This window comes from Falco rusticolus, chromosome 10 (assembly GCF_015220075.1).
Source record: "Falco rusticolus isolate bFalRus1 chromosome 10, bFalRus1.pri, whole genome shotgun sequence".
NCBI lineage: Eukaryota > Metazoa > Chordata > Aves > Falconiformes > Falconidae > Falco > Falco rusticolus.
In genome coordinates, this window is record NC_051196.1 from 1,955,507 (window position 1) to 1,967,864 (window position 12,358).

General features: G+C 57.2%; 1 protein-coding gene across 3 annotated transcripts in view; it reads left to right on the top strand.

Annotated features, from left to right (window-relative positions):
* The first annotated feature begins 3,063 nt into the window (after positions 1-3,063).
* DUSP8 (dual specificity phosphatase 8) overlaps positions 3,064-12,358 on the top strand; it is a 48,512-nt gene continuing 39,217 nt past the window's right edge. Inside the window, exon 1 of one of the 3 annotated variants that reach the window (XM_037402930.1) lies at positions 3,064-3,185. The gene's annotated coding sequence lies outside the window, so the exon portion shown is untranslated. The other 2 variants (XM_037402929.1, XM_037402931.1) reach the window with 2 other exon arrangements.

A 12,358-nucleotide genomic window follows, 5' to 3' on the forward strand; every position in this document is an offset into this window, starting at 1 on the left:
TGGCGATACCTGCTGTGGTGGGAATGCAGCAGCCCCCTGCGCCACTGCCGGCTCGGGGGGCGGGAGGCTGGCTCAGCCGGCGGCGCGAGGAACTGCGTCTGACCACCGGGCAGGGCTCAAAATAAAAATTATTCTGCCATTGAAAGTAATTGCAGGTGGGCAAAAAGTCTCTCCTTTTTGATGGGTAAGAAAGTTGGTTCGGCAGCAATTTCTTTTTCCTAGTCTTAGTTTCCTTCGTGATCAGGTTCTGATTTTAATCCCTGTAGGATGCAGAAGGCTTCTCTGTGCTCTTCTGCACTCGGCCTGCCATGGCAATTAGGGGGCCTGGAAAACATTTTAGCAAGAACTATTGAGCGTACAAGTGTAACTTGCATTCAAAACACAGAGCTGGGATGCAATCCATCTTTGGATGCGCCTGAAATCTGGGAAATAGGAAAAAACAGAGTGGAGTGAATTATTTTTTAAGTGCTTTACCTGAAATAAAGTGTTTTCCTTTAGCAATAACCAACTTGCTAAATAATTTTTGCTTGGCTCAGGATGGTTGCGATGGGGAGGGGGGGGGGATGCCGGCCTTGGGGCTGAGACAATAGATTCACATCTGGTAGATGGGAGCTTAGAGCGTGAGGCTGCTTTGTTCTGCCTGCCTGACCACAACAGCATTGCCCCAGCTCTCCCGCTTAATTTCCTCCGGGAAAAACAGGGATGCTGCTTGCCTGGTCAGTGCGCCCGAGCCACCCAGAGCCGGCCGGGCATGCTCGTGGTGCTGCCCCCGGTCAGTCTCCCTCCAGGTAGCCATGAGTCTGCACCCGAATGCCAGAAATTCAGGTTGAACAGGGTTGGGATCTAAACAGGGTTAGCTCCCAGCTTTAGGAGGCAGGTGAGGTTTTGCAAGCCGCCGCCGCTGCCTGCTCCCGGCCCCATGCGATCCCAGGAGCAGTTTAAAAGCAGTGAATCATTTGTTTTGGTTTCTCCCTACCAGGCGCTTGGCTGCAGCACCTCGCTCAGAAGCAGTGGGCGTGGGAGAGATGCACGCTCCGCTCGTGGGCTGGAGTCTCTCCCGCTGGCTATGAGAACCGGCGTCCCACTGGCCCCCGGCCCTGCCAGAGCATCTCCTCCTCCTTGCTGCCATCAGGGGTTTCACATGGGTCAAACCTCTGGTGGTCCCCATCACCCAGGCATGCACCAGGGGGTGCGTGGGGTGGCTGTGGAGAGGTTGCTGGGGGTGCAGGCTCAAGAGGGAGCTCAGCTCGGCCTCCTGCTGGAATGAACAGTCCAAGGCAGGTGTCTGGCAGTCCCTCGGGACACCCCATCCTCTGCCTCTTCCTCACCAACCTCCCTTCCTCCCTTGCCTTCCACCAGCCCAGTAGCCTTCTTGCATCTCCTTCCTCGCCCTCCTCCCCTGCACCATGCCGCTGGCCGGGGAGCAACCTTCCTGACAGCCGGTCTGGGACACTCAGCGGGCAGTGGCGTGCCAGGCCTGGGGTTGGAAACATCGATTTTAACTGGGGTTTGGAAAAAAAAAGTTGAAATCCTCTTCCTTCAGCATGCTTTGTGTGCTCGTGGCTCTCTGCCTAGGTAACAGCTTTGACAAGGCAGCTTCGGGATTTTCAAACTCATTTCTTTCCCCTTCTTTTTTTCTATTTTATGCCTGAAAAGGGGTGTTGGGGAGGGGAGGGAACAGCCCTAAGCCTGGAGCAAGAGAAGTCTTTCTGGTTGTCCCTGGCCGGGGCACTTCGCACGGCTGCAAGGAGGAGCTGGGCAGGAAAACCAGCAGGAAAGGCAGAATGGAAGAAAGACCACGGCTCCATTCCAGCCATGCTGGGCATGCTCCTGCTCCTGCTCCCATGCCCACCAGGACCCAGTGCTGCCAGAGGTGCTGCGCCAGCATCCTGCCACCGATGATGGGCACTGGGCTGAGATCCCTGCGGTTTAGGTAGAGTAGCCCTGGTTTTGCACGCTTCCCTGCTGACAGCTTTGGGTGAGCTGATTTTCTGCGGTAGGAGAAGGGTTTGAACTCAGCTCTGCTTATGCAACGGGGAGGGCGAGAAGTTTAGCATCCCAGGGTTTTATGCCTCTGGTGCTCTACGAGATATGACCTTTCTGGGAAAGATTTTGCCGCCAGTAACTGTGGGAGCTCAACACCCTGCTTGAGCAAGCTGCCAGAGAGATGAGAGTTAATTTTAAAACATCCGGCATCCGTATCGGCAGGGAGGAAGGTTTCCTTGATTTCCTAAGCGCCAGCAAAACCTAAGCTTCTAAACCCTAATCCTCCTCTCAACTGGAGCTGCCGGGCCAGGGCCAAGGACGGCGACAAGCCCCCGCACATTAGCCAAAGCGGCCACGTTGGTGGCACCGCGGCGGGATGGAGGTGAGCCCACCCCGTCCAGCCGGCAGCCGACACATGGGCCGGGCTCGCCCTGAGCCCCCCAACTTTTGGGCCACCCTTGGCCGTGCCACCCCGCGACGGGGCGCTGCTCTTACACCCCTCCTTCCCCAGCCTGGGTGCACAGCGCGGGCCAGCCCCGCCGGCCGTGTCACCCCGCTGCCCCGCGCTCCGCAGCGGGGGCTGGGGGTGGGCTGCGGGTGGGGGGCACGGGCAGGCGGGAGCGGTGGTCCTGCCCGCGGGGGGGGGGAGCATCGCTGTGAACAGGGAATATTCATCAGTGGGAACCAGCTATGGACCAAAAATACAGGGAAGCACAGTTTTTGGCGGGGGCTGCGCAGCCCTGGGGTGTCCCCCGGGACCCCAGTAGCCAGGAAGGTGCAGCCCCCCCCCCCCCAGGAACACCAAAGCCGCTCGGTGCTCAGCCCGCCGGCCCGCGGGGCAGCGCACCCCCTGCGCAGGGACCCGCGGGCCGGGTCGGGGGGAGCGCAGCAGCGATGACCGGGGCCGCGCATCCCCCCCCCCCGCAGGGGGCAGCTCCCGCGCCGCTCCGCGCCCGCGGGGATGACGTCACCCTGCCCCTGCGCCGCCCGCGCTGATTGGCTGCGGGTGACGTCAACGCTGCCTTTCCCCCCCTCCCCCCCCCCCCCGTTCCCAAGGCATGACCTCATCGCCGGCGCATTCCCGGCCGCGCGGAGCGGCGCGGAGCAGCGCGGAGCAGCGCGGAGCGGCCCCCCCTTGCCCCCCCCCCGCCCGCCGCGGCATGCGGGCCCTGCGGCGCCGGCAGCGGCCGCCGCGCCGGGTCAGTGCATCCCCTATAGATGTCTATACGCGCCGGGTCTGCGCGCCCCGGGGCGCGGGGAGGGGGGGGCAGCGCGCCCGCATGTGCGGAGCGGAGCCGGCATCGCGGCCAGCGCCGGTGGACAGCGCGAAAACATGTGCCTATATACGTACGTGTATATGGAGCTATAGGGCTTGGGGCTTTACCGGGGGAGCTGGAATTATTGCGGTGCGAGGAAAAAAACTGGGGGGGAGGGGGGGGCGGTGTTGGGACTGGGAGGGAGCAGCCCTGCAGCGGGCGGGGATGGGGAGGGGGCACCGGCGCTGCGCGGCCGCGCATGTCGGGGCGCTGCGCTTGTTTTTGGGGTGGGGGCGTTGGAAATGCCGCCTGCGCTTGCCGGGCAGGTAGGGGGGCTCGGGGAGCGCCGGGACAGCCGATGGCGGGGAGGTGGGGTCTCCTGGGGGGCCAGGGCTGGTGGCGCAGGGACCCGCGGTACCAGCGCTGGGGTGTTCAGGGGATGGAAGGGGCCGGCGTGTCGCCCCGTGTCCTTGGCGCTGGCCGGCGGCCGGCGTGTGCGTGCGAACCCCGCTGCCGCGGCTGCGGAGGCGCCGCTGGCACCAGCGAGCTGAGCTGCCCCTTTAAAATACACCCCCCACCTCCCCCAACGTGCGTGGACCCACCGAGCACCCCCCTCCCCAGTTACTCTCTACTGATAAACGCTGCCCTCTGTGCCGAGCCTTGGTTGTTTTTAAAGATTCCTGGTTATTTCCCTTATTGATAAATAAGTTCCTTCTCCTTCCTGCTCCCCCCCCTCCCCCCCCCCCCCCCCGCTCCCTTTTCTCCTCCCCCAGAATTAAATTCCTGAGCAACAGCAAGAGCTGATGTCAGTGCTTCAGCTCGCATTGGGGGAGCTCTGTGCACAGGTCAGTAATTTGCGGTTTTGCTGGAAGGAAGGACGCGGTGCGGTGCTGCTCTGTTAAGGCTATTTGGGTATTTCTAGGCACGGATGCGTTGCTCCTTCGTATTGCGGTAGCTGGCAGCAGCTCGCTGGTGGGAGCTGGGCGCTGCATAAGTGTGTGTGGAAGAGACCGTCCCCGTCCCACGCAGCTAGCGATGACAAACGCATTGGGGATAGTTGCTGGAGGTTTTGATCTCCCTCGCATTTGAGGTATAAAGGCAGACGCCCCCCCCCCCGGGAGATGGTCGGAATGTCCAAGGAGCCCTGAACAGGTAGCGCTGAGGGCTGTGCCTGGCAGTCCGGGGCCATGTTAACCTTGAAAGCAGCTCGCCCGTGGAGCGGTGTAACGTTCGCTTGCATTGTCTCACCCTCCTGCGCTAGGGCGAAAGGCTCGGGGCATGGCTCCCTGCGCCCCAAACGCGGCTGCGGGGAGCTTTGTTTTCGGAAGGATTCGATGCTCGGGAATTGGCGCTTATGGGTTTGGCCTTGCCTCTGTCAGACAGGGTTTGCTCGTGCTGTTGGAGGGTGGCCACGCCAGGACTGTCTCTGTGGAAGAGGTTTGTTGGGGTTTGGGGGCTGACTGGGGGTTCCCGCGCTCGCTTTGGCTTTGCTTGTAACGGTTCCCAAAACGAAATAAACTGCAGCACCGACAAAACCCTCCTGGCCGAAGCTGCAGGTATTGGGGATTTTAAAATGTCTGCAAGGGCTCTGCAGGTGTCTTGTCCCTGCTTTTGCCTGGCACAGCCCTGCTGGCAGGTCCTGGATGTCTAGGACTGTCCTGATGGCTGGGACCAGAGAGGACAGTTGGGTGCGTGAGCAGCAGATGGATGCCCAAACACCTCATTGCCATGCCAGTAGGTAGAAATTCTTGCCCTCAGCCCATCGGCAACACACTCGAGCAGCACAGACCTGGGGCTGGAGGGTCTGCGAACCGCGATGGCTGCATCTCACACCAAAAGGCTTTTAACCCAACAGATTTTCTCCTGTGGCTTTCAGTTGTCCCTGCCTTGATGCAAGGGTAGGGAAAACCTGGATCTAGCATTGCTGTTTAAAATCTAGCCTCAGCTACACTGGGGAGAGCAAAGCAAAGTGTGCAGGGTCCTTAGGAGCGTGTGCTGGGGGCTCTGCGTGGAGATTGTTCTTGCAAATACTGCACTGTGTGTGTCTGCCGAGCGTGTTTTTGCTGGATGCCAGGCACCTGGCTGAGAAAACCACTGAGGTGCCTGCCTTTGGAGAGCTTAAACTCACCTAAAATTAAATGCAGCACCATTATTACTACCCAGACAGCCCCTGAGGGCTGGGTAGGACTTTGCAGCAGTGTCTATCCCATACTACCCAAGTGGATTTGGGGAGGTGGGAGAAAACCAGCTTCTCCCCCTGCAGCCACGTCTTCCCCCAAGAGACCTCCCCATAGGCTGGAAACCAGTTGTGGCTCTGGGTTTCTGAAATGACTCCTCTTGGCACAAATGTGAGCGAGTCCCCACTCCATCCCTACCCCTTACCTCTGTGCCAGCTGCTTTCACCTGCGTAAGAGATGGGGAGTGGGTTATGGGTGCTTTTCCTCTCTGGATTTGCTTCGTTGCCTTTAAGGAGGGCTGTTCTTAGGGATCAGAGGTTGGTTCCTCTGATGCGCAGCTAGGCTCCCGCAGCCCTGGGCGCAGGCAGGTGCAGAGCATGTTAACACTCTCGGGGATGGAAGGAGGAAAAGGAGGTGCTCCAGCGCTTGGCAGCCTGGATTTATGGCATGGGTTTGTAGGATGCTGCCGTCATACTGAAACAGTTCCGGCAAACTGAGTCTTGTAGGGAAGGAGGTGATAAAGAGAAGGGGCTTGTGAACGCTGCCTCCTCTCTGCCTGGTAGAACAGCTGGGAGGTTGCCCTGGGAGGGTTTGTAGACCTCTTTGCCCTCTGCCGTGGGTGTAATGGCAGTGTTACGGGGGAGATGGCTGCAGAAACACCCGGGTGCTCCTGGTGTTTCTCCCCACGGAGCTGCTGGGTCTCACCCCACTCTTTCACTTGCTGCTATGCAGAGAAGCTCCTGCAGCCAGAGCAGCAATGCCGTCATCCTGTGGGGAAAGCTTCAACGGGCTCCTCTGCATCCCTGTGCCCTCTGGGTTTTAAAACCTGTTTTTCAAGCTTTACATTTCTTCTCTGAAGATACACCTGTCCCACCTGATGCCGAGTGGGAAGGAGGCACCTGACGTAATTACAGGCGGGCTTGGGGAAGGGAGGTGAGTGGCCTGGGAGCATTCATCAGATAAGAAGCTAAACGAGCTCTCTGCTCAAGATTTTCTCAGCCTTGCTCAGGAGACCTGGGTGTACCTTGTGTGCAGGATTATAACACAACCAGGGGAGCATGGGGGAGGGGCGGGTAAAACCTGACCGTGCCAAGATGCTGTGCGCTAAGGGCATCAGGGGCTGCCCTCAAAGCCAGGCAGAGCTTGCAGCATGATGAGCGGTAGTGCAGGTTCCCGCAGGGGTGGTGCGTGGTGGATGGCACCCCAGCAATGGCCTGATGGCTTTGCCCGCTCCTCAGATGGAGGGAGAGACCATGGCATGTGTTACATCCCCATGGAGGGATGCCTTGCCTTGCCAGAAGCAGGCCAGCAGCTGAGACCGCGGTGGAACGTATGGAGATCTGGCCGTGGCAGGTGCCTTGGTCGCCCTGTCTCCTCTTTAGCAGGAGGTCATCGAAAGGAAAACAGGGTCTTATCTCTTCCTCTTCCAAGAGATGTCTGTGGACTCTCTACCCCAAACCTTTGGGTCGGTGCTGTCTGAGAGGCTCCTTTGGCTCTCAGCCACCTCCACTTCAAGCAAGGAGAGTAAGAGTAAGGGGGGGCCGTGCTGGGGGGCTGTACCTGGCACAGAGCCCTGGCCAGCCCATGCTGCAAACTGCCTGTAGGATGGCTTGCTCCATCTCTCTGCTATTTGGCTCTTCCTCTGAGGTTTTCTAAACCCAGCTGGACAAGGTAATTTAGGCTGGTGTGCAGGGGGCTTCTTCCTTTGCTTTCCCCAGAGCTTCTGCAGGTTTTTTTGCTGCTCTGGACCTCCAGTTTCCAAAAGTAGCAGGTAGTGCTTGTTTGCATGGTGCCTGTGAAGTATCAGTATTTCAGAAGATAGGTGCGGTAGTAGCCCAGACTGGGATTGGAGGAGAACCTGGAGGTGCTCACTGGAAATGGGTCTGGTACATGGAGAATCACCTAGCACAAACAGGGAATGATAACAGCACAGGAATGCAGGTACTGTGTTGCATGAAGGTGAAATAGGTGATGCGTTTTGTACTGACTTAAAAGCATCCCAGCAACATATTTGGGGCTGGAAATCCTTCCTTGATTCCAACTTTTTTCTTTTTCTTTTCTTTTTTTATTCTTCCCTCCTGCCTCCACTCCTCTTATGCCTTTTTCCCTGTTTACTGTGTGTGGAAAGCCCTCGCAGTTCCCGTTCACCCACCCCGATGTGTGTGTGAATGACTTGTCTGCCTTCATTGTACCTTTTCTCGGGGGGCAGAGACCTTGTGTTCTTCAGGAATTTCTCCAGAGCCCTTTGGGGTGCTCTAGGAATTTGCAAAAGAGTCTCTCTCTGCAGCATTTCTGCATGCTGAATTATGGGGGGCATAATTTCTGAGCCTGCTGATGACCGGGAACAAGTCATTCGGTGACCAGAAGGTCACGACAACCTGTTCTGGTGTTGGCGTTAGCTCTCCTTTAAGGGAGAGAGGAGCCGGACGAGGTGAGCTTCTAAGGTCCCTTTCAACCTAAATTATTCCATGACTACTCCATAAGTACCCACCATCCTGCTTCTCCCAGGCTTTTGTAGACTACCTGTTATTAGGCAGCGCTGGTGGGGGGATGAGGTGAGGTGGACCACTGCTTTGATCCTGTGTGGAGATTCCAATGACAGCATGACCCTGGCATCCTCCCCGGCACAGCACGCGTCCTCCAGCCCCGCTAATGATGCAGTGCGTCTTTCCGGTTTGTCTCTGCCGACCCGCGTTACTCATCTGGCACGTACGTGCGCAGTATGCCTGCATCCCCGGCTTTTCATCTCGCCTTTTTTCTTCTTTTTAATAGGGGATTTAGTTCTTTGAGGGGCGCTGCTGTCTAAAGCTAGCACATGGTAATTCAGCTGATGCAGCAGAAGCTCTGGTAGAAATTTCAGTCTGTTTATTAGGTGATTGCAGGTTGGGGATTTTTGTCAAGAAAGTCAAGCCCTTCCCACACATTAAACCTGCCTCTGCTTAAATCACATCTCTCCCATCAAAACCTAGCCCCTCCTGGGTGATGCCAGGCCATCTTTGCTCCAAACAAAGAGGGTCCATCACTCTCTGGGATGCGCTGTTGAAAAGCAACCAAGAAGTATCTACAGCATCCGATTGTTTTTGCGTTGCCTCATTTCCCTCATTTCCAAGCTTGTGATGGCAGCCTGGTCCTCCTTGAGCCATAGCTTGAGTGGAGTTATCCATGCCATCTTCATCTGCCTTGGCCGGCAGCCCTGCGTGGGGAGCGGACGGGCACAGCCTGAGCCTCGCTTGGCACTTGAGGCTGTTGAGTAGAGGGCTGGTGCGGAGAGGGTGCCAGCACTGCTGACTGGTGAGCTAGCCTGGGAAAAACCACGTTAACAGCTTTGCTGCTGTTGGTGGACCTCGCAGAGATGTCCCCAGCAGCTTTGCTGGCTCGGAGGGGCTGAGACCTAAAAGCCAAGCAAGCCTGGAGCTCTGCTTTACGCCTGACCTGCTGCTCACCTCAGGTTTGGCTCTTCTGGTGGAAAGTCAGAAGGACACGGCAGGGCAGGAAGGTGACCCAGAGGGACAAGCCTCCACCTGAAACCAGGCTGGGGCTCTCTGAATTGTTCTGAGGAGGGGTGAAGGGACAAAATGCCTCCCGTGCACCAAGGGAAGTTGACTGCTGCAAAAAACCCGAATGTAAATCTCTGACTGGGCAGAATCTCCCCAGACACATCCTTTTGTAAAGCGCTTGCATTGTACCATTAAAAATAGATCGGCGCGTTCTCTGCTTGCTTGCTGAATGCTGATGCCTGTAATTCTGTGTCATCCTCGCATTCCCTTCTGCTTTGAGCTTGGCTGCCTCTTTGTCTGGCACCTGAGCAAGGTTCATTCAGCAGTACCTGATGTAAAGATAAGTGAGCTCTGTTGGAGCCTAGCGGGATGGGCAGGACGGTGGGGAGGACTGGACTGGTCTTAGCTGGGGGTCAGCCAGCAGCCCTGAAGGGGCACGGCTTGGTGTGATCACCCATGCTTTCTGTTGCGTGGTCAGAAGCAGGGATGAGTGAGACCTGCTGGCGTGGAAATGAGTTGGAGGATGTGGAAGCACTGATTGGATGTCATGATATCTCTCTGGGTTTTTTTTTTAAACTGGGGCTAAGAAAAAAAAAGATATATATGTATCGTGCTTCAGTGTCTGCCTGGAGTTGGTGAGGAGAATATCGCTGCTCGTTCCCCCCAGTGAATGAGTTCATCTCGTTTGCCGCCCACAATAGCAGTGATGCTACGGATTAAGAGAGAAGGCCCGTGTTACAAAACGCTGCAGTACCCAGCTCCCAGCAGAGAGGCTAGGCTGTAGGATTTGGTACACAAAGAGCCATGGCATCTGACCAGCGAGCTGTGGCTCGGTGTGGTCAGTGGGCACGTGCTTGTGCGGGGTGCTGAGGATGGAGAACTGCAGAACACTTTGTCTGACTCCCCTGTCACCTCAGATTAACAGGACAAAACCAGCTGGTAATGCATCACAGCTCCCAAGGGAAAAGGAGAGAGTGGGGCAGGAACGTCGGCTTGGGCTTTGCCTGTCTTGTGTGTGTGTTTTCTAGATAAAGGTAATCCTCCAGGATCCAGAGTGGGTGCCTCCTCGCTGGGGCTGCGCCCAGAGGTAGAGCCTGAGCTGACACGTGCTAATTCATCCCAAACCTACGAGCAATTTGGCTATTGTGTGCATATAGGGAATCCAGCAAGCCTTCAACCAGGTCAGAAAAGTCTTGAAAAATGTATTTATGGCCCTGGGGAGTGGAAACGGGCGCAGCCCCTCACATTTGGGTTGAATTCTGGGTCTCCTAAGGAGGACTAGAGCTCCAGCAGGTGCAGCGTGGCTGAACTGTGGACGTTGGCGTGTGCTGGCTGGGAAGCTGAGCTTGGCACCTGCACCTCAGTCTGCACCAGTTGTCATCAGAAACTGCATAAAACCTGCACATCGTTCTTCGGTGAGGCCAGGGGTCGTCTTTGTCATTTAAATTTGGGGGGCTGCTGGTACTGTGCTGGCGGGGGCCAGCGGGCTGCCCCTGTGTTTGCTCGGCACTTGCTTCTCCAGCCTTGGCTTTCCCTGGTGCTCTGCTGAGGTGGGCAAACTCGCGTCACTTGGGACTGTCCTTAAGAAGGGAAACTCTGGCACATTTATCTGCAGCTTGGAAGACCCACAGCTTAGTCCTGTGCTTTCTTTCCACCTGGCATGTAGGTCTTGTGGGAAAAGAGTATGCAGGTCCTGGAAACCCTTTCTTCAGGAGACTGCTAATGCACCCAGCAGGTATTTACGGTGTCTGGTGTCCTAGGAAGAGAGCCAGACCAGCCCCGCAGAAGCATCTAACTGCATACCTTTCTGGGCCTCCTCTGTCTGCTCTTGTTGCAAAAAGGCAAACAAGCTACTGGAGATCCCCAAGATAAGCTGCTGGGCTGATGGGGTCATGCAGCAAATGATGGGGATGTCAGGCTGCGGGCAGCAAGGGCCCCTGAAGCATCAGTAGGACTAAATTTCCCTTCTCCAGTGTGACATGTCCCCTGTGGTGTGTGCCAAGCTGCTCAAGGCAGAAGGTGCTCTCAGCTCTGAGATGAGAGCCCAGCCAGCTCTCGGCTTGGCAGGGTGAGGATGGAAGGATGGAAAGGGGATAGCTTTGGTATTAGAAAGCAGCGTGCTTGGGAGCTCCATCCTCAGTGTGGGCAAAGGCAGCGATTAAATGGCTGGCTGGTCAGGTGTAACCTTTGGTCTTGGGTTTTGTAGGCTTTAAAATGAAAGCCTGTGTTTATACTAAAGGGGAAACCATGTAAATCATGTTAAAAGCACAAATCTAAGAGGAGGAGAATGCTGGCCTTGTCATCTAGACTCCAGTGAAATTCCCTTCCCTCCCATCCCTGTTGGCTTTTCCTGACTGGATCTCCAGACTGACCGCCACCACTGCAGTCAGAAATTTTCCTGGGAATGGCCGGTCTAAAAATCCTTAAACGTGCCTGGGTCGCTTTGGTGGAAGCGGGCTAGGAGGTGATTGCATTTGCAGTCATGGCCTATTCCAAGCTGCCGGCACAACGTGAGGTGGGGGCGGGGGGGATGAGGGACCCCTTTGCCTGGCTCAGCTGAAGCAGAAGAGCCGGTCTGCCTCGCAGGGTGAGGGGTGCATGGGAACGACTCCTTCGCAGCTGTGTACCGCTTGTCCCCTTTCCTTTCATCCCTGTGTTCCTGTGGCTGAAGCATGAGCAGCCCCCAAGCTGCCCCATGCCACCAGCCACGTACCCACGGCTGGCACCCCCGTGGCAGCGCTGCCGCGTGCCTGCACGCCGCATCCCGCAGCTGCTGGGAACGCACCACCTGGCACTTTGCTGAAGGACACCCTGGTCCTTCAGCCACATGCGCCGGTGGAAAACACCTTCTGGACCGAGGGCTGCAGGTGCAGAGGGGAAACAGGAGGCGTGGGGAGGTGAGTGGGTGCTGCTCGGGCACATGCAGCTCCTTGCAGGGCTCCCCGCCATCCTGCTTCCAGCCTACGGGAATTGAAAGGAGACTGCGGCATAGAAAAGAGGAGGGGAAAAAAAATAATCAAGATCAGCAAGCACCTGGGCCTGAAACCCTGGGAAAGGTGCAGCGGCTGCCTCCTGGCAATGTGCTGTGGGAGGAAGGGGAGGCTGCCCCTTCCCGGAGCCTCTGTGCGTGGAGGGGGTGCACGGGGGCTCTCGTCCCGGGCGGGGGGTGCCTGCGGTGTGTCGGGAGCCAAGGGGATGTGGGATCAGCAAGACGGAGGGGGAGTCCTCTGTCTACCCTGGGAAAACCTGTTGTGGGTCTTGGGGTGGGGGGGTTAGAGCAGGGCAGTGGACCGCATTGCCATCTCCCCTACGTGTCCGTACTGCTGGGGCTCGGGAGATGTCATTCCTCCCCATCCTCGAGATTCACCAGGGAAAGGTGGACAGGCAGACTTTGCATCTGGGTTAGTGGATGTGATCAGTGGTATTTCCCAGCCTCATTTTA